Here is a 19446-nt window from a genome sequence, read left to right on the forward strand (position 1 = left end):
AGACTACATAGGGTTGTAACATATGCAATCTTCAAAGCATGTGACTATTTTGATTCACTTAATTGGATGTGCAATATAAGTTAGGTTTATATAATCAAATGCACGTGAAGATTAGAAATTCTATTGATATTAGGAACTGAAGTCATTTTTATCTCATCCTATGGTTTTGTATTCGAAAATTTTATTATTTTATTGATAATTTTTTATTTATTCTTTAATCTTCATTTAACATTTTGTTTGTAGAATAATTATTCAATCATTTTAATTATCTCTAGCCCTCATGCACTAAAACGAAACAAAATTAGATATTAATGTGCAATCACGTGCATTTTTGCTGTTACACACATTTACGTTTCTTTATCTCAAAAATATGATATTAAAATTTATAAAATAAACTCGTCTATTCTACTAACATACATATCTCAGGTTGAAGCAAGGGAAAGGGACATGTATAAGATAATTCTACAAACTAATGAAGAAAGATTGGACATAAGAGTGAAGAAACTTCCTCTCCAACAAGATGTCGTCCCACTAACACAAATTAGTGAATCCATAAAGATCCAACCAAGATACAAGTTATCCCTGCAAGACCGACTAGAGGGTTGGATATTACAAAAAAGAAAGCGAAATGCCTCAAATACAAGTGACAAGGTAATAATCGTTAAATATTTTACATAAATAACTTGTAATTCTTTAGTTATGAAAAACTAATGTTATATAACTAACATTTTTCAATCAAAATTTTCATGCAATAGTACTATATTCATGACAAAGTCACTCAAAACTTCCGCTCTTTAAAGGAGGTTGCAACGTTTATACTATTTAGCTGCCGGAGGAATGATCTAATTCTTGCACAGGTAAATTCAAAATCCATAATTTGATTTTATTTATGACAAAAATTTATGTGGATATGTTTTCTTTTCTGACTTTTCTGTTGTAAAAGATTATAAAAAATTAACGCACTCTTATGTCATTTCTTCATGACCCGTATTGAAACTTCCACAACATTCAGATTAAGGATGGAACCGGAAGTAATATAAGAAATATCCATGTTGTCAGTGAGATCGAAAAAAAAATAGAAGGTAAGTAGCATATAATTTCTTATAAAATTAATTGGTTTTTGTCTGGTTGAATTCTAACTCTTATCTTTGTTATATACTCTTGTTTTAATAGGAATTCCATCAGAGTCAGGCAACGATAAACAGAATCAAATGGATGATGAAGAGTGGGAGATTTTCGCATGCGCTTTAAACAACCCAATAATTGATTTATAGCCAGTCGAATCTATCTTTATTCTTTTTCTACTATTTTGTTAATATTTACCATAAAATAGGAAATTTTGAATTCAAACATCTTTTTCCTCTTCAGAATCGTTTGATATAGTTGCCCAATGACAAATTTACAAATCAATTTTATTATTTTATTGGTAATACTTTATTTGTTCTTTAATCTTCATATAACACTTTTTTTATAGAAAACTATTCAAATTCCTCATGCACTAACAAGAAACAAAATTAGATATTAGTGTGCAATCACGTGCATTTTTACTATACACACATATATTCCTTATCTCAAAAACTTGACATTATAATTTTTACAATCTCGTCTATCCTACTTACACACATATCTCAGGTTGAAGCAGATGAAAGGGACATGTATCACATAATTGTACAAAATAATGATAAAAAGTTGGACACAAAAGTGAAGAAACTCACTCCAACAAGACGTGGTTCCTCTAACAGAAATTATTAAATCCATAAAAGCAAACCAAGATAAAAGTTGTCCTTGCAGAACGACTAGAGGGTTGGATATTATAAAAACGAAAGCGAAATGCATCAAATACAAGTGACAAGGTAATAATTGTTTAATATTTTACAAAAATTACTTGTAATTCTTTAGTTATGCAAAACTAATGTAATATAACTAACATTTTTCAGTCAAAATTATCATACAGTTGCACTATATTCATTACAAAGTCACTCAAAACTTCTGCTCTTTAAAGGAGGTTGCAACGTTTATACTATTTAGCTGCCAAAGGATTGATCAAATTCTTGCACAGGTAAATTCGAAATCCATAATTCGATTTTATTTATGACCAAAATTTATATGGATATATTTTGTTTTCTGAATTTTCATTTGTAGAAGATTATAAAAAATTAACGCACTGTTATGTCATTTCTTCATGACCCGTATTGAAACTTCAACAACATTCAGATTGAGGATGGAATTGGAAATAATATAAGAAATGTAAATGCTATCAGTGAGATCGAAAAGAAAATAGAAGGTAAGTAGCATATAACTTCTTACGAAAATAATTGGTTTAGTTTGGTTGAGTTTTAACTCTTATCTTTGTTATACGCTCTTATTTTAGTAGGCATTCCATCAGAGTCAGGCAATGGTAAACAAAATCAAATTGATGATGAAGAGTTGGAGATCTTTGCATGTGCTTTCAACAACCCAATAATTGATTTGTAGCCAGTCGAATCTTTCTTTATTCTTTTTCTACTCCTTTGTCAATATTTACCATAAAAGTGGAAATTTTGAATTCAAACATCATTTTTCTTTTCAAAATCGTTTGATATAGTTGCCCAATAACAAATTCGATTAGGCTTGTACTAATCAATTTTATTATTTTATTGATAATTTTTATTTGTTCTTTAATCTTCATATAACACTTTTTTTGTAAAAAACTTGTTCAAATATTTTTATTATCTCTAGCCCTCATGCACTAAAAAGAAACAAAATTCGATATCAGTGTGCAATCACGTGCATTTTTGCCATTACACACATTTATGTTTCTTTATCTAAAAAACTTGATATTGTAATTTATAAAATAAACTCGTCTATTCTACTAACATACATATCTCAGGTCGAAGCAGCGGAAAGGGACATGTATCATATAATTGTACAAATAATAATGAAAAATTGGACATAAGAGTGAAGAAACTTCCTCTCCAACAAGATGAGATTCGTCCAACATAAATTATTGAATCCGGAAAAATCCAACCAGGATACAAGTTATCCCTGCAAGAACGACTAGAGGGTTGGATATTACAAAAAAGAAAGTGAAATGCCTCAAATACAAGTGACAAGGCAATAATTTTAATATTTTAAATACATAAGTGTAATTCATGACAAAGTCACTCAAAAACAATTGATTTTAGTTTGGTTGAATTCTAATTCTTATCTTCGTTATATGCTCTTATTTTGGCATCAGAGTCGGGCAATGCTAAACAAAATCAAATGGATGATGAAGAGTTGGAAATCTTTGCATTTGCTTTAAACAACCCAATAATTAATTTTTAGCCAATCGAATCTCTCTTTATTCTTTTTCTACTATATTGTCAATATTTACTATAAAAGAGGAAATTTTGGATTCAAACATCTTTTTTTTTTTTTTTTGAATCGTTTGATATAGTTGCCCAATGAAAAATTCGATTAAGCTTGTAGAAATCAATTTTATTATTTTATTGATAATTTTTTATTTGTTCTTTAATCTGTATATAACACTTTTTTTGTAGAAAACTTATTCAATTATTTTAATTATCTCTAGCACTCATGCAGTAAAAAGAAACAAAATTAGATATTAGTGTGCAATCACGTGCATTTTTGCTATTACACACATTTACGTTTTTTCCTCAAAAACTTGATTTGTAAGTTTTAAAATAAACTCGTGTATCCCACTAACATACATATCTCAGGTTGAAGCAGGGGAATAGGACATGTATCACATAATTGTACAAAATAATGATGAAAAATTAGACATATAAGTGAAGAAACTCACTCTCCAACAAGACGTGGTTCCTCTAATGGAAATTATTGAATATATAAAAATCCAACCAAGATACAAGTTATCCCTGAGAGAACGACCAGAGGGTTGGAGATTACGAAAAAGAAAGCAAAATGCCTCAAAAATAAGTGACAAGTTAATCATAGTTTAGTATTTTACAAAAATAACTTGTAATACTTTAGTTATGCAAAAGTAATGTAATATAACCAACATTTTTCAATAAAAATTTTCATACAATAGTACTATATTCGTGACGAAGTCACTCAAAACTTCCACTCTTTAAAGTAGGTTGCAACGTTTATACTATTTAGCTGCCGGAGGAATGATCTAGTTCTTGCACAGGTAAATTCAAAATCTATAATTCTATTTTATTTATGACCAAAATTTATGTGGATATGTTTTCTTTTCTGACTTTTCTAATATAGAATACTATAAAAAATTAACGCACTGTTATGTCATTTCCTCATGACACCTATTGAAACTTCCACAACATTCAGATTGAGGATGGAACTGGAAGTAATATAAGAAATGTCCATGTTGTCAGTGAGACTGAAAAGAAAATAGAAGGTAAGTAGCATATAATTTCTTACAGAAATAATTGATTTTAGTTTGGTTGAATTTTAACTCTTATCTTTGTTATACGCTCTTATTTTAATAGCCATTCCATTAGAGTCGGGAAATGGTAAACAAAATCAAATTGATGATGAAGAGTTGGAGATCTTCGCATGTGCTTTAAACAACCCCATAATTGATTTGTAGCCAGTCGAATCTCTCTTTATTCTTTTTCTACTATTTTGTCGATATTTACCATAAATAGGAAATTTTGAATTCGAACATCTTTTTTTTTTTTCAGAATCGTTTGATATAGTTGCCCAATGACAAATTCGATTAGGCTTATACAAATCAATTTTATTATTTTATTGATAATTTTTTATTTGTTCTTTAACCTTTATATAACACTTTATTTGTAGAAAACTTATTCAATTATTTTAATTATTTCTTGCCCTTATGCACTAAAAAGAAACAAAATTAGGTATTAGTGTGCTATCCCATGCATTTTTGCTATACACACATTTACGTTTCTTTATCTCAAAAACTTGACATTATAATTTTTAAAATAAACTCGTCTATCCTACTAGCATACATATCCCAATTTTAAGTAGGGAAAAGGGACAGGTATCACATAATTGTACAAAATAATGATGAAAAATTGCTCATAAAAGTGAAGAAACTCACTCTCCAACAAGACGTGGTTCTTCTAACGGAAATTATTAAATCCATAAAAATCAAACCAAGATACAAGTTATCCTTGCAGAACGACTAGAGGGTTGGATATTATAAAAAAAAAAACTGAAATGCATCAAATACAAGTGACAAGGTAATAATTGTTTAATATTTTACAAAAATTACTTGTAATTCTTTAGTTATGCAAAACTAATGTAATATAACTAACTTTTTTCAGCCAAAATTTTCATACAATTGCACTATATTCATGACAAAGTCACTCAAAACTTCCGCTTATTAAAGGAGATTGCTACATTTATCCTATTTAGCTGCCGAAGGAATGATCAAATTCTTGCACAGGTAAATTCAAAATCCATAATTCGATTTTATTAATGACCAAAATTTTTGTGGATATGTTTTGTTTTCTGACTTTCCAATTGTAGAAGATTATAAAAAATTAACGCATTGTTATGTCATTTTTTCGTGACCCATATTGAAACTCCATAAACATTCAGATTGAGGATGGAAGTTTAAGTAAAATAGGAAATGTCCATGTTTTCAGTGAGATCGAAAAGAAAATAGAAGCTAAGTAGCATATAATTTTTTACAAAGATAACTGATTTTATTTTGGTTGAACTTTAACTCTAATCTTTGTTCTATGCTCTTAGTTTAATAGGCATTCCATCAGAGTCGGACAATACTAAACAAAATCAAATGGATGATGAAGAGTTGGAGATCTTCGCATGCACTTTAAACAACCCAATAATTGATTTTTAGCCAGTCAAATTTCTCTTTATTATTTTTCTACTATATTGTTAATATTTACCATAAAAGAGGAAATTTTGAATTCGAGCATCTTTTTCTTCTTTTTTTTTTTTTAATCGTTTGATATAATTGCCCAATGAAAAATTCGATTAGGCTTGTCCAAATCAATTTGATTATTTTATTGATAATTTTTTATTTGTTCTTTAATTATTATATAACACGTTTTTTTGTCGAAAAGTTATTAAATTATTTTAATCATCTCCAGCCCTCATCCAATAAAAAGAAACAAAATTAGATATTAGTGTGCAATCACGTGCATTTTTGCTATTACACACATTTACGTTTCTTTATCTCAAACTTGATATTATGATTTTTAAAATAAACTCATCTATCCTACTTACATACTTATCTCAGGTTGAAGCAGGGGAAAGGGACATGTATCACATAATTGTACAAAATAATGATGAAAAATTAGACACAAAAGTGAAGAAACTCACTCTCCAACAAGACGTGGTTCCACTAACGGAAATTATTAAATTTATAAAAATCAAACAAAGATAAAAGTTATCCTTGCAGAACGACTAGAGGGATATTATAAAATAGAAAGCGAAATGCATCAAATACAAGTGACAAGGTAATAAATTATTTTAATTATCTCTGGCCCTCATGCACTAAAAAGAAACAAAATTAAATATTAGCGTGCAATCACGTGCATTTTTGCTATTACACACATTTTTATCTCAAGAACTTGATATTATAATTTTTCAAATAAACTCGTCTATCCTACTAACATACATATCTCAGGTTGAAGTAGGAGAAAGGGACATGTATCACATAATTGTACAAAATAATGATGTAAAATTCGATATAAAAGTGAAGAAACTCGCTCTCCAACAAGACGTTGTTCCTCTAACGGAAATTATTGAATCCATAAAAATCAAACCAAGATACAAGTTATCCTTGCAAAAACGACTAGAGCGTTGGAGATTACAAGAAATAGAAGTAATATAAGAAATGGCCATGTTGTCAGTCAGATCGAAAACAAAGCAGAAGGTAAGTAGCATATAATTTTTTACAAAAACAATTGATTTTAGTTTGGTTGAATTCTATTTCTTATCTTTGTTATATGCTCTTATTTTGGCATTCCATCAAAGTCGGGCAATGCTAAACAAAATCAAATGGATGATGAAGAGTTGGAAATCTTCGCATTGGCTTTAAACAACCCAATAATTAATTTTTATCGAATCGAATCTCTCTTTATTCCTTTTCTACTATATTGTCAATATTTACCATAAAAGAGGAAATTTCAATTCAAACATCTTTTTTTTTTTTTTTTGAATCGTTTGATATAGTTGCCCAATGAAAAATTTCGATTAGGCTTGTACAAATCAATTTTATAATTTTATTGATAATTTTTATTTGTTCTTTAATCTGTATACAACACTTTTTTTGTAGAAAACTTATTCAATTATTTTAATTATCTCTAGCTCTCATGCAATAAAAAGAAACAAAATTAGATATTAGTGTGCAATCACGTGCACTTTTTCTATTACACACATTTACGTTTTTTCCTCAAAAACTTGATTTGTAATTTTTAAAATAAACTCGTTTATCCCACTAACATACATATCTCAGGTTGAAGCAGGGGAATAGGACATGTATCACATAATTGTACAAAACAATGATGAAAAATTAGACACAAAAGTGAAGAAACTCACTCTCCAACAAGACGTGGTTCCACTAATGGAAATTATTAAATTTATAAAAATCAAACCAAGATACAAGTTATCCTTGCAGAACGACTAGAGGGATATTATAAAATAGAAAGCGAAATGCATCAAATACAAGTGACAAGGTAATAAATTATTTTAATGATCTCTAGCCCTCATGCACTAAAAAGAAACAAAATTAAATATTAGCGTGCAATCACGTGCATTTGTGCTATTACACACATTTTTATCTCAAGAACTTGATATTATAATTTTTAAAATAAACTCGTCTATCTTACTAACATACATATCTCAGGTTGAAGTAGGGGAAAGGGACATGTATCACATAATTGTACAAAATAATGATGTAAAATTCGATATAAAAGTGAAGAAACTCGCTCTCCAACAAGACGTGGTTCCTCTAACGGAAATTATTGAATCCATAAAAATCAAACCAAGATACAAGTTATCCTTGCAAAAACGACTAGAGCGTTGGAGATTACAAAAAGGAAAAGCGAAATGCATCAAACACAAGTGACAAGGTAATAATTGTTTAATATTTTACAAAAATAACTTGTAATTCTTTAGTTATGCAAAACTAATGTAATATAACTAACATTTTTCTATCAAAATTTTCATGCAATAGTATTATATTCATGAAAAAGTCACTCAAAATTTCCGCTCTTTAAAGGAGGTTGCAACGTTTATACTATTTAGCTGCCTTAGGAATGATCTAATTCTTGCACAGGTAAATTCAAAATCCATAATTCGATTTCATTTATGACCAAAATTTATGTGGATATGTTTTGTTTACTGACTTTTCCTGCAAGAACGACTAGAGGGTTGGATATTAAAAAAAAGAAAGTGAAATGCCTCAAATACAAGTGACAAGGCAATAATTGTTTAATATTTTAGATACATAACGTGTAATTCATGACAAAGTCACTCAAAACTTCCGCTCTTTAAAGGAGGTTGCAACGTTTATACTATTTAGCTGCCTTAGGAATGATCTAATTCTTGCACAGGTAAATTCAAAATCCATAATTCGATTTCATTTATGACCAAAATTTATGTGGATATGTTTTGTTTACTGACTTTTCAATTGTAGAAAATTATAAAAAATTAACACACTGTTATGTAATTACTTCATGACCCGTATTGAAACTTCCACAACATTCAGATTGAAGATGGAAATAGAAGTAATATAAGAAATGGCCATGTTGTCAGTCAGATCGAAAACAAAGCAGAAGGTAAGTAGCATATAATTTTTTACAAAAACAATTGATTTTAGTTTGGTTGAATTCTATTTCTTATCTTTGTTATATGCTCTTATTTTGGCATTCCATCAAAGTCGGGCAATGCTAAACAAAATCAAATGGATGATGAAGAGTTGGAAATCTTCGCATTGACTTTAAACAACCCAATAATTAATTATTAACCAATCGAATCTCTCTTTATTCCTTTTCTACTATATTGTCAATATTTACCATAAAAGAGGAAATTTCAATTCAAACATCTTTTTTTTTTTTTTTTTGAATCGTTTGATATAGTTGCCCAATGAAAAATTCGATTAGGCTTGTACAAATCAATTTTATAATTTTATTGATAATTTTTATTTGTTCTTTAATCTGTATACACCACTTTTTTTGTAGAAAACTTATTCAATTATTTTAATTATCTCTAGCTCTCATGCAATAAAAAGAAACAAAATTAGATATTAGTGTGCAATCACGTGCACTTTTTCTATTACACACATTTACGTTTTAATCCTCAAAAACTTGATTTGTAATTTTTAAAATAAACTCGTGTATCCCACTAACATACATATCTCAGGTTGAAGCAGGGGAATAGGACATGTATCACATAATTGTACAAAACAATGATGAAAAATTAGACATAAAAGTGAAGAAACTCACTCTCCAACAAGACGTGGTTCCTCTAACGGAAATTATTGAATCTATAAAAATCCAACCAAGATACAAGTTATCCCTGAGAGAACGACTAGAGGGTTGGAGATTACGAAAAAGAAAGCAAAATACCTCAAATATAAGTGACAAGGTAATCTTAGTTTAGTATTTTACAAAAATAACTTGTAATACTTTAGTTATGCAAAAGTAATGTAATATAACCAACATTTTTCAATAAAAATTTTCATACGATAATACTATATTCATGACGAAGTCACTCAAAACTTCCACTCTTTAAAGAAGGTTGCAACGTTTATACTATTTAGCTGCCGGAGGAATGATCTAGTTCTTGCACAGGTAAATTCAAAATCCATAATTCTATTTTATTTATGACCAAAATTTATGTGGATATGTTTTCTTTTCTGACTTTTCTAATATAGAATACTATAAACGCACTGTTATGTCATTTCCTCATGACACGTATTGAAACTTCCACAACATTCAGATTGAGGATGGAACTGGAAGTAATATAAGAAATGTCCATGTTGTCAGTGAGGCCGAAAAGAAAATAGAAGGTAAGTAGCATATAATTTCTTACAGAAATAATTGATTTTAGTTTTGTTGAATTTTAACTCGTATCTTTGTTATACGCTCTTATTTTAATAGCCATTCCATTATAGTCGGGAAATGGTAAACAAAATCAAATTGATGATGAAGAGTTGGAGATCTTCGCATGTGCTTTAAACAACCCAATACTTGATTTGTAGCCAGTCGAATCTCTCTTATTCTTTTTCTACTATTTTATCGATATTTACCATAAATAGGAAATTTTGAATTCGAACATCTTTTTTTTTTTTCAGAATTGTTTGATATAGTTGCCCAATGACAAATTCGATTAGGCTTATACAAATCAATTTTATTATTTTATCGATAATTTTTTATTTGTTCTTTAATCTTTATATAACACTTTATTTGTAGAAAACTTATTCAATTATTTTAATTATATCTTGTCCTTATGCACTAAAAAGAAACAAAATTAGGTATTAGTGTGCTATCCCGTGCATTTTTTCTATACACACATTTACGTTTCTTTATCTCAAAAACTTGACATTATAATTTTTAAAATAAACTCGTCTATCCTACTAGCATACATATCCCAATTTTAAGCAGGGAAAAGGGACAGGTATCACATAATTGTACAAAATAATGATGAAAAATTGCTCATAAAAGTGAAGAAACTCACTCTCCAACAATACGTGGTTCTTCTAACGGAAATTATTAAATCCATAAAAATCAAACCAAGATACAAGTTATCCTTGCAGAACGACTAGAGGGTTGGATATTATAAAAAAAAAAAGCGAAATGCATCAAATACAAGTGACAAGGTAATAATTGTTTAATATTTTACAAAAATTACTTGTAATTATTTAGTTATGCAAAACTAATGTAATATAACTAATATTTTTCAGCCAAAATTTTCATACAATTGCACTATATTCATGACAAAGTCACTAAAAACTTCCGCTTATTAAAGGAGATTGCTACGTTTATCCTATTTAGCTGCCGAAGGAATGATCAAATTCTTGCACAGGTAAATTCAAAATCCATAATTCGATTTTATTTATGACCAAAATTTATGTGGATATGTTTTGTTTTCTACTTTTCAGTTGTAGAAGATTATAAAAAATTAACGCACTGTTATGTCATTTTTTCGTGACCCATATTGAAACTCCATAAACATTCAGATTGAGGATGGAAGTTGAAGTAAAATAGGAAATGTCCATGTTGTCAGTGGGATCGAAAAGAAAATAGAAGCTAAGTAGCATATAATTTTTTACAAAGATAATTGATTTTAGTTTGCAATCACGTGCATTTTCGCTATTACACACATTTACGTTTCTTTATCTCAAACTTGATATTATGATTTTTAAAATAAACTCATCTGTCCTACTTACATACTTATCTCAGGTTGAAGCAGGGGAAAGGGACATGTATCACATAATTGTACAAAATAATGATGAAAAATTAGACACAAAAGTGAAGAAACTCACTCTCCAACAAGACGTGGTTCCACTAACGGAAATTATTAAATTTATAAAAATCAAACCAAGATACAAGTTATCCTTGCAGAACGACTAGAGGGATATTATAAAATAGAAAGTGAAATGCATCAAATACAAGTGACAAGGTAATAAATTATTTTAATGATCTCTAGCCCTCATGCACTAAAAAGAAACAAAATTAAATATTAACGTGCAATCACGTGCATTTGTGCTATTACACACATTTTTATCTCAAGAACATGATATTATAATTTTTAAAATAAACTCGTCTATCCTACTAACATACATATCTCAGGTTGAAGTAGGGGAAAGGGACATGTATCACATAATTGTACAAAATAATGATGTAAAATTCGATATAAAAGTGAAGAAACTCGCTCTCCAACAAGACGTGGTTCCTCTAACGGAAATTATTGAATCCATAAAAATCAAACCAAGATACAAGTTATCCTTGCAAGAACGACTAGAGGGTTGGAGATTACAAAAAAGAAAGCGAAATGCATCAAGCACAAGTGACAAGGTAATAATTGTTTAATATTTTACAAAAATAACTTGTAATTCTTTAGTTATGCAAAACTAATGTAATATAACTAACATTTTTCCATCAAAATTTTCATGCAATAGTATTATATTCATGAAAAAGTCACTCAAAACTTCCGCTCTTTAAAGGAGGTTGTAATGTTTATACTATTTGGCTACCAAAGGAATGATCTAGTTCTTGCACAGGTAAATTCAAAACCCATAATTCGATTTTTTTTACGATCAAAATTTGTGTGGATATGTTTTTTTCTGACTTTTCTATTGTAGAATATTATAAAATATTAACGCACTGTTATGTCATTTCTTCATGACCCATCTTGAAACTTCCATGACATTAAGATTGAGGATGAAACTGGAAGTAATATAAGAAATGTCCATGTTGTCACTGAGATCGAAAAGAAAATAGAAGGTAAGTAGCATATAATTTCTTACAAAAATAATTAGTTTTACTTTGGTTGAATTTTAACTCTTATCTTTTTTATATGCTCTTATATTAAGAGGCATTCCATCAGAGTCGGGCAATGGTAAACAAAGTCAAATTAATGATGAAGAGTTGGAGATCTTTGCATGTGCTTTAACCAACCCAATAATTGATTTGTAGCCAGTCGAATATCTCTTTATTCTTTTTCTACTATTTGGTCAATATTGACCATAAAAGAGGAAATTTTGAATTCAAACATTATTTTTGTTTTCAGAATCGTTTCATATAATTACCCAATGACAAATTCGATTAGACTTGTACAAATCAATTTTATTATTTTGTGGATTATTTTTTATTTGTCCTTTAATCTTCATATAACACTTTTTTCGTAGAAAACTTATTCAATTATTTTAATTATCTCTAGCCCTCATGCACTAAAAAGAAACAAAATTAGATATTAGCGTGCAATCACATGCATTTTTTCTCTTACACATATTTACATTTCTTTATCACAAAAACTTGATAATATAATTTATTAAATAAACTCGTCAATCTATAAACATACATTTCTCAGGTTGAAGCAGGGAAAGGGACATGTATCACATAATTGTACAAAATAATGAAGAAATATTGGACATCAGAGTGAAGAAACTCCCTCTCCAACAACATGTTGTTCCTCTAACGGAAATTATTGAATCCTTAAAAATCCAACCAAGATACAAGTTATCACTGCAAGAATGATTGGAGGGTTGGATATTACAAAAAAAAAAGCGAAATGCCTCAAATACAAGTGACAAAGTAATAATTGTTTAATATTTAACAAAAAATAACTTGTAATTCCTTAGTTATGCAAAACTAATATAATATAACTAAAATTTTTCAATCAAAATTTTCATGTAATTATACTATATTCATGAAAAAGTCGCTCAAAACTTCCGCTCTTTAAAGGAGAATGGAACTTTTATACTATTTAGCTGCTGGAGGAATGATCTCGTTCTTGCACAGGTTAATTCAAAATCCATAATTCGATTTTATTTTTTACCAAAATTTATGTGGATATGTTTTGTTTTCTAACTTTTCAACTATCGAAGATTATAAAAAATTAACGCACTGTTATGTCATTTCTTCATGACCCGTTTTGAAACTTCCACAACATTCAGATTGAGGATGGAAGTAGAAGTAATATAAGAAATGTACATGTTGTCAGTGAGATCGAAAAGAAAATAGAAGGTAAGTAACATATAATTTCTTATAATAATAATTGATTTTAGTTTTGTTGAATTTTACCTCTTATCTTTGTTATATGCTCTTATTTTAATAGGCATTCCATCAAAGTCAGACAATGGAAAACCAAATCAAATGGATGATGAAGAGTTGGAGTCTTTGCATGCGCTTTAAACGAACCAGTAATTGATTTTTAGCCAGTCAAATCTCTCTTTATTCATTTTCTACTATTTTATCAATATTGACCACAAAAAAAGGAAATTTTGAATTCGAACATCTTTTTTCTTTTCAGAATCGTTTGATAAAGTTGCCCAATTACAAATTCGATTAGGCTTGTACAAATCAATTTTATTATTTTATTGATTATTTTTTATTTATTCTTTAATCTTCATATAACACTTTGTTTGTAGAAAACTTATTCAATTATTTTAATTATCTCTAGCCCTCATGCACTAAAAAGAAACAAAATTAGATATTAGTGTGCAATCACGTGCATTTTTGCTATTACACACATTTATGTTTCTTTATCTCAAAAACTTGATATTATAATTTATACAATAAACTCATCAATCCTACTAGCATACATATCTCAGGTTGAAGCAGGTGAAAGGGACATGTATCACATAATTGTACAAAAAAATGAAGAAAAGTTGGACATAAAAGTGAAGAAACTCGCTCTCCAACAAGATGTGGTACGGAAATTATTGAATCCATAAAACTCCAACCAAGATACAAGTTATCCCTGCAAGAACGACTAGAGAGTTGGATATTACAAAAAAGAAAGCGAAATGCCTCAATTACAAGAGATAAGGTAATAATTGTTTAATATTTTACAAAAACAACTTGTAATTCTTTAGTTATGCAAAACTAACGTTAATATAACCAACATTTTTCAATCAAAATATTCATGCAACAGTACTATATTCATAACAAAGTCACTCAAAACTTCCGCTCTTTAAAGGAGGTTGCAACGTTTATACTATTTAGCTGTCGGAGTAATGATCTCGTTCTTGCATAGGTAAATTCAAAATTCATAATTCAATTTTATTCATGACCAAAATTTATGTGGATATGTTTTCTTTTCAGACTTTCCAATTGTAGAAGATTATTAAAAATTAATGCACTTGTATGACATTTCTTCATGACCCATATTGAGAACTTCCATAAAATTCGGATTGCGGATGGAACTAGCAGTAATATAACAAATGTCCATGTTCTCAGTGAGATCGAAAAGAAAATAGATGGTATGTAGTATATAATTCTTACAAAAAATAATTGATTTTAGTTTGGTTGAATTTTAACTCTGGTCTTTGTAATATGCTCTTATTTTAATAGGCATTCCATCAAAGTTGGGCAATGGTAAACAAAATCAAATGGACAATGAAGAGTTTGAGATCTTTGCATGTGCTTTAAACAACCCAATAATTGATTCGTAGCCAGTCGAATCTCTCATTATTCTTATTCAAGAAAATTGGAATTCGAACATCTTGTTTCTTTTCAGCATCGTTTGATATAGTTGCCCAATGACAAATTCGATTAGGCTTGTACAAATCAATATTATTATTTTATTGATAATTTTGTATTTGTTTTTTAATCTTTATATAACACTTTTTTGTGGAAAACTTATTCAATTATTTAAATTATCTCTAATCCTCATTCACTAACAAAAAACAAAATTAAATGCTATTGTGCAATCACGTGCATTTTTGCTATTACACACATTTATGTTACTTTATCTCAAATCTCGATATTATAATTTATAAAATAAACCTGTCTATTCTACTTACATACATATCTCAAGTTGAAGCAGGGGAAAGGGACATGTATCACATTATTGTACAAAATAATGAAGAAAAATTGGACATAAGAGTAAAGAAACTCCCTCTCCACCAAGACGTGGTCCCTCTAACGAAAATTATTGAATCCATAAAAATCCAACCATTATACAAGTTATCCCTACAAGAACGACTAGAGGGTTGGATATTACAAAAAAGAAAGCTAAATGCCTCAATTACAAGTGATAAGGTAATAATTGTTTTATATTTTACAAAAATAACTTGTAATGTTTCAGTTATGCAAAACTAATGTTAATATAACTAACATTTTTATTCAAAAATTTTCATACAATAGTACCATATTCATGACAAATTCACTCAAAACTTTCGCTCTTTAAAGGAGGTTGCAACGCTTACACTATTTAGTTGTCAGAGGAATGATCTAGTTCTTGCACAGGTAAATTCAAATTCCATAATTCGATTTTGTTTATGTACAAAATTTATGTGGATATGTTTTGTTTTCTTACTTTTCAATCGTAGAAGATTATAAAAAATTAATGTGTTGTTGACCCATATTGAAACTTCCACAACATTCAGATTGGGGATGGAACTAAAGTAATATAAGAAATGTCCATGTCATCAGCGAGATCGAAAAGAAAATAGAAGGTATGTAGCATATAATTTCTTACAAAAATAATTAGTTTTAGTTTGATTGAATTTTAACTCTTATCTTTGTTATATACTCTTATTTTAATAGGCTGCATTCCATCAGAGTCGGGCAATGGTAAACAAAATCAAATGGATGATGAAGAGTTGGAGATCTTTACATGTGCTTTAAACAACCCAATAATTAATTTGTAGCCAATCGAATCTCTCTTCATTCTTTTTCAACTATTTTGTAAATATTTACCATAAAAGAGCAAATTTTGAATTCGAACATCTTTTTTCTTTTCAGAATTGTTTGATATAGTTGCCTAATGACAAATTCGTTTAGGCCTGCACAAATCTATTTTATTATTTTATTGATAATTTTTTGTTTGTTTTTTAATCTTCATACAATACTTTGTTTGAAGAAACTTATTTAACTATTTTAATTATCTATAGCCCTCATGCACTAAAAAGAAATAAAATTAGATATTAGTGTGCAATCACGTGCATTTTTGCTATTACAGGCATTTATGTTTCTTTATCTCAAAAATTTGATATTATAATTTATAAAATAAACTCGTCTATACTACTAACATACATATCTCAGGGTGAAGCAAGAGAAAGGGACATGTATCACATAATTGTACAAAATAATGAAGAAAAATTGGACATAAGAGTAAAGAACTGAAGGAGGATATCCTCCAATAAGTCCTCCTAAAGGACTACCCCTAAATAAGTCCTCCTGAAGGATATTTTCCAATAAGTCCTCCTGAAAGACTCCCCCTCAATAAGTTCTCCTGAAGGTCGTCGTTCGGATAAGTCCTCCTGAAGGACATCCCCCAATCAGTTTTCTTGAAGAAGGAAGAGTTTTTCTGAAGGACGTCTTTATCAATAGATTCCAGAGGCCAAATCGTTGTCGGTAAACAGATGCTTCATGAGGATTCCCCCCACCCCACCCCCATTAGGGGCATCCCCCGATAAAGGTATCACTTCTTTTATGTTTACATATTGAGGCGAGGCACATAACAAGATAGGAATAAAACTTGCTAAAAATCATACAGGCATCCATCATCAAGGGAGCCTCTAGGTTCCCCACTCTAAGCCCTTATACGTCTATCATTCACTTTTCTTTACATCAGATACATTTCACAATAGAATGTGAAGAGTAACCTTGTTGGGGGTATCCCCCCATAAAGACACAAGATGCAGGAAATTCAAAAGGGCATCCCCCTTAAATGTATCCCTCATATTATGCCACTCCAAGTAATGTATAAGTACTTCATTAGTCAAGAAGGCAACGCAAGCTCCATGATAAACATCAAGCACGAAGTATACCAGAAAATGAAGGGCATCGTATTACGGCCCCCGGCCTAAAACATGATCGGGGGGGCAGAACTATTTAGCATCCCGCAGGAAGAAAAAAAAGCTTAAATTGTTTCATCCCCATTTCAAATGGGGGAAAAGAACAGAGCAGAAAATGTAAAATTGTGTTAAGCCAACAAGGGAGGGGGGGGAGTGATCAAGCTACATTATCATTTTTCTCCCCACAAGTGGGGTCTTCCTTTTCTTTCTCAGGCTGGTCACAAGGAGCATTCACAGAAGTGGTGGGGGGGTTTTGCATCAACATCCAAGGGGGCATCTTTTCCTTTAATTCAGGGGCACTTTCACTAAGGATGTTCTCCGCTATAGAGTCAATTGCTGCTTCAATGGGGGGAATCCTTACCTTTGCTTCAACCTCCACCATCATATGATCTAAGTTTCCTTCTACAAAATCAAAATTTTGCAAAATCAGCATAAAATAGGAATGAAGTATAGTTACAGGATGAAGGAAGAAACAAACTGAATCAAGGGGATTCTTCCATTTCTGGGAATTGAAGGCTCAACAAAAAGGATCTGGCACATTATATAAGGCAGTTGCAAGGTTGAGGCAAGTGGGCTCTTCACCTGAAGGGGGATACCCTTGAGCCTAGAATTGCTCCTTGCAAGCCAGGAAGCCGCGTTCAAAATAAGGTCCAGCTATTTTGGCTACCTCCTATTACCTTCGAAATTTTTGAATTCCTTGAGACCGCTTTCCCAATAGGCTTCTAAGTAATTCCGGCCCCCTTCTAAATTAGAAAAATCCAGAACTACTTTTTCCGTCGCTTTCTTGATGGCCCCTCATGACCAGCAACCTCCATTTGCAACTTTTTTAGGTCCCTCTCTAACTGCTGACAACGGCTTGTAGCTTCCGTTCTTACCTCCCTCAGCTTGGCATTTTCATTCCCTAGGCACTCCACCTTATTCTCAAACTTTCTCCTTTGGGCATCGGTTGGAGGGATGGGGGAAGCCCCTGGAACTTGGAAGAAAGTTCCTCGCATATGGAGACCGCCTACAGACAAAATGCAAAACATCATAATAACATCCTAAGGAAGGAGAAATGCACCAAGGAGGCAATACCTTGAACAAATATGAAGCCATTATCCCCTAAAGTTCTTCCCGAGGGAAGGGGGCTAGAAGATGCTTATCCTCGGAGGATAAGACCCCCCCCCTAAGATTAGCCACTAGAGAATTATTTCCCCTCTCTTGATCTAGAGATTGGTGACTGTGAAGATAGTCTGAAGACGTGCACGAGGACTTGAGTGGGGTATCCTTATCATCTTTGAAGGAAGGGGAGGAGGGGGCATAGGCAACGGACGAAGAGAAGAAGCCCCTATAGAACCAGTTCAAGGCTACTTTGAGGAGCAACCAGCAACTAGTCCTGGAGAGAATGAGGAAGTAGGTCGCTCGCCCTTTGACTCAGTAGAAGCAGGGGCCCCATTTTTGAAGATATTGGGATGGGGGTCCCCCCAACACGACCCCCAAGACGTGATTACTCATAAACTTATTAAACATGATGTTTTTTTGTCAATCCAAAGAAAAAATTTATTGTCTAAGGATATACGAGAAAAACACATAATAGCAAAAAAAAAAAAAAACAAAGAGATACCTAAGAAATCTCCCAAGGGCTCTATTCAAGGGGCCAGGCTAAAATGCCCTAACAGTCTTTCATCAATAAGAGAACTGCAGTCATAAGTGGTGGTTACTCAACGTAGCCAACAGAGAAGATAAAACAATTTTTCTCGCCTGCACATGCACAAAAGGCGGGGTCTCTTGAAGCCATTGATCAGGGAAGAACTAGGTATGGGGGGAGGACATAAAAACAGCTATTTTTTCAATGCTTTGGGGGATTTGAATTTTGCAAGAAGGATACCCCCTTGCGAAGTACAAAATAGAAGAACCCATCCCAGCTCGCTTGAGGCAGTAGCACTTAGCAAAGACATGCACCGTTATAGGGGATCCATGAAATTGGAAAATCTTAAAACAATCGACCAAGACTCTAAAAGAATTGGGACTAACTGGAC

Source organism: Sesamum indicum, linkage group LG2 (assembly GCF_000512975.1).
Source record: "Sesamum indicum cultivar Zhongzhi No. 13 linkage group LG2, S_indicum_v1.0, whole genome shotgun sequence".
NCBI lineage: Eukaryota > Viridiplantae > Streptophyta > Magnoliopsida > Lamiales > Pedaliaceae > Sesamum > Sesamum indicum.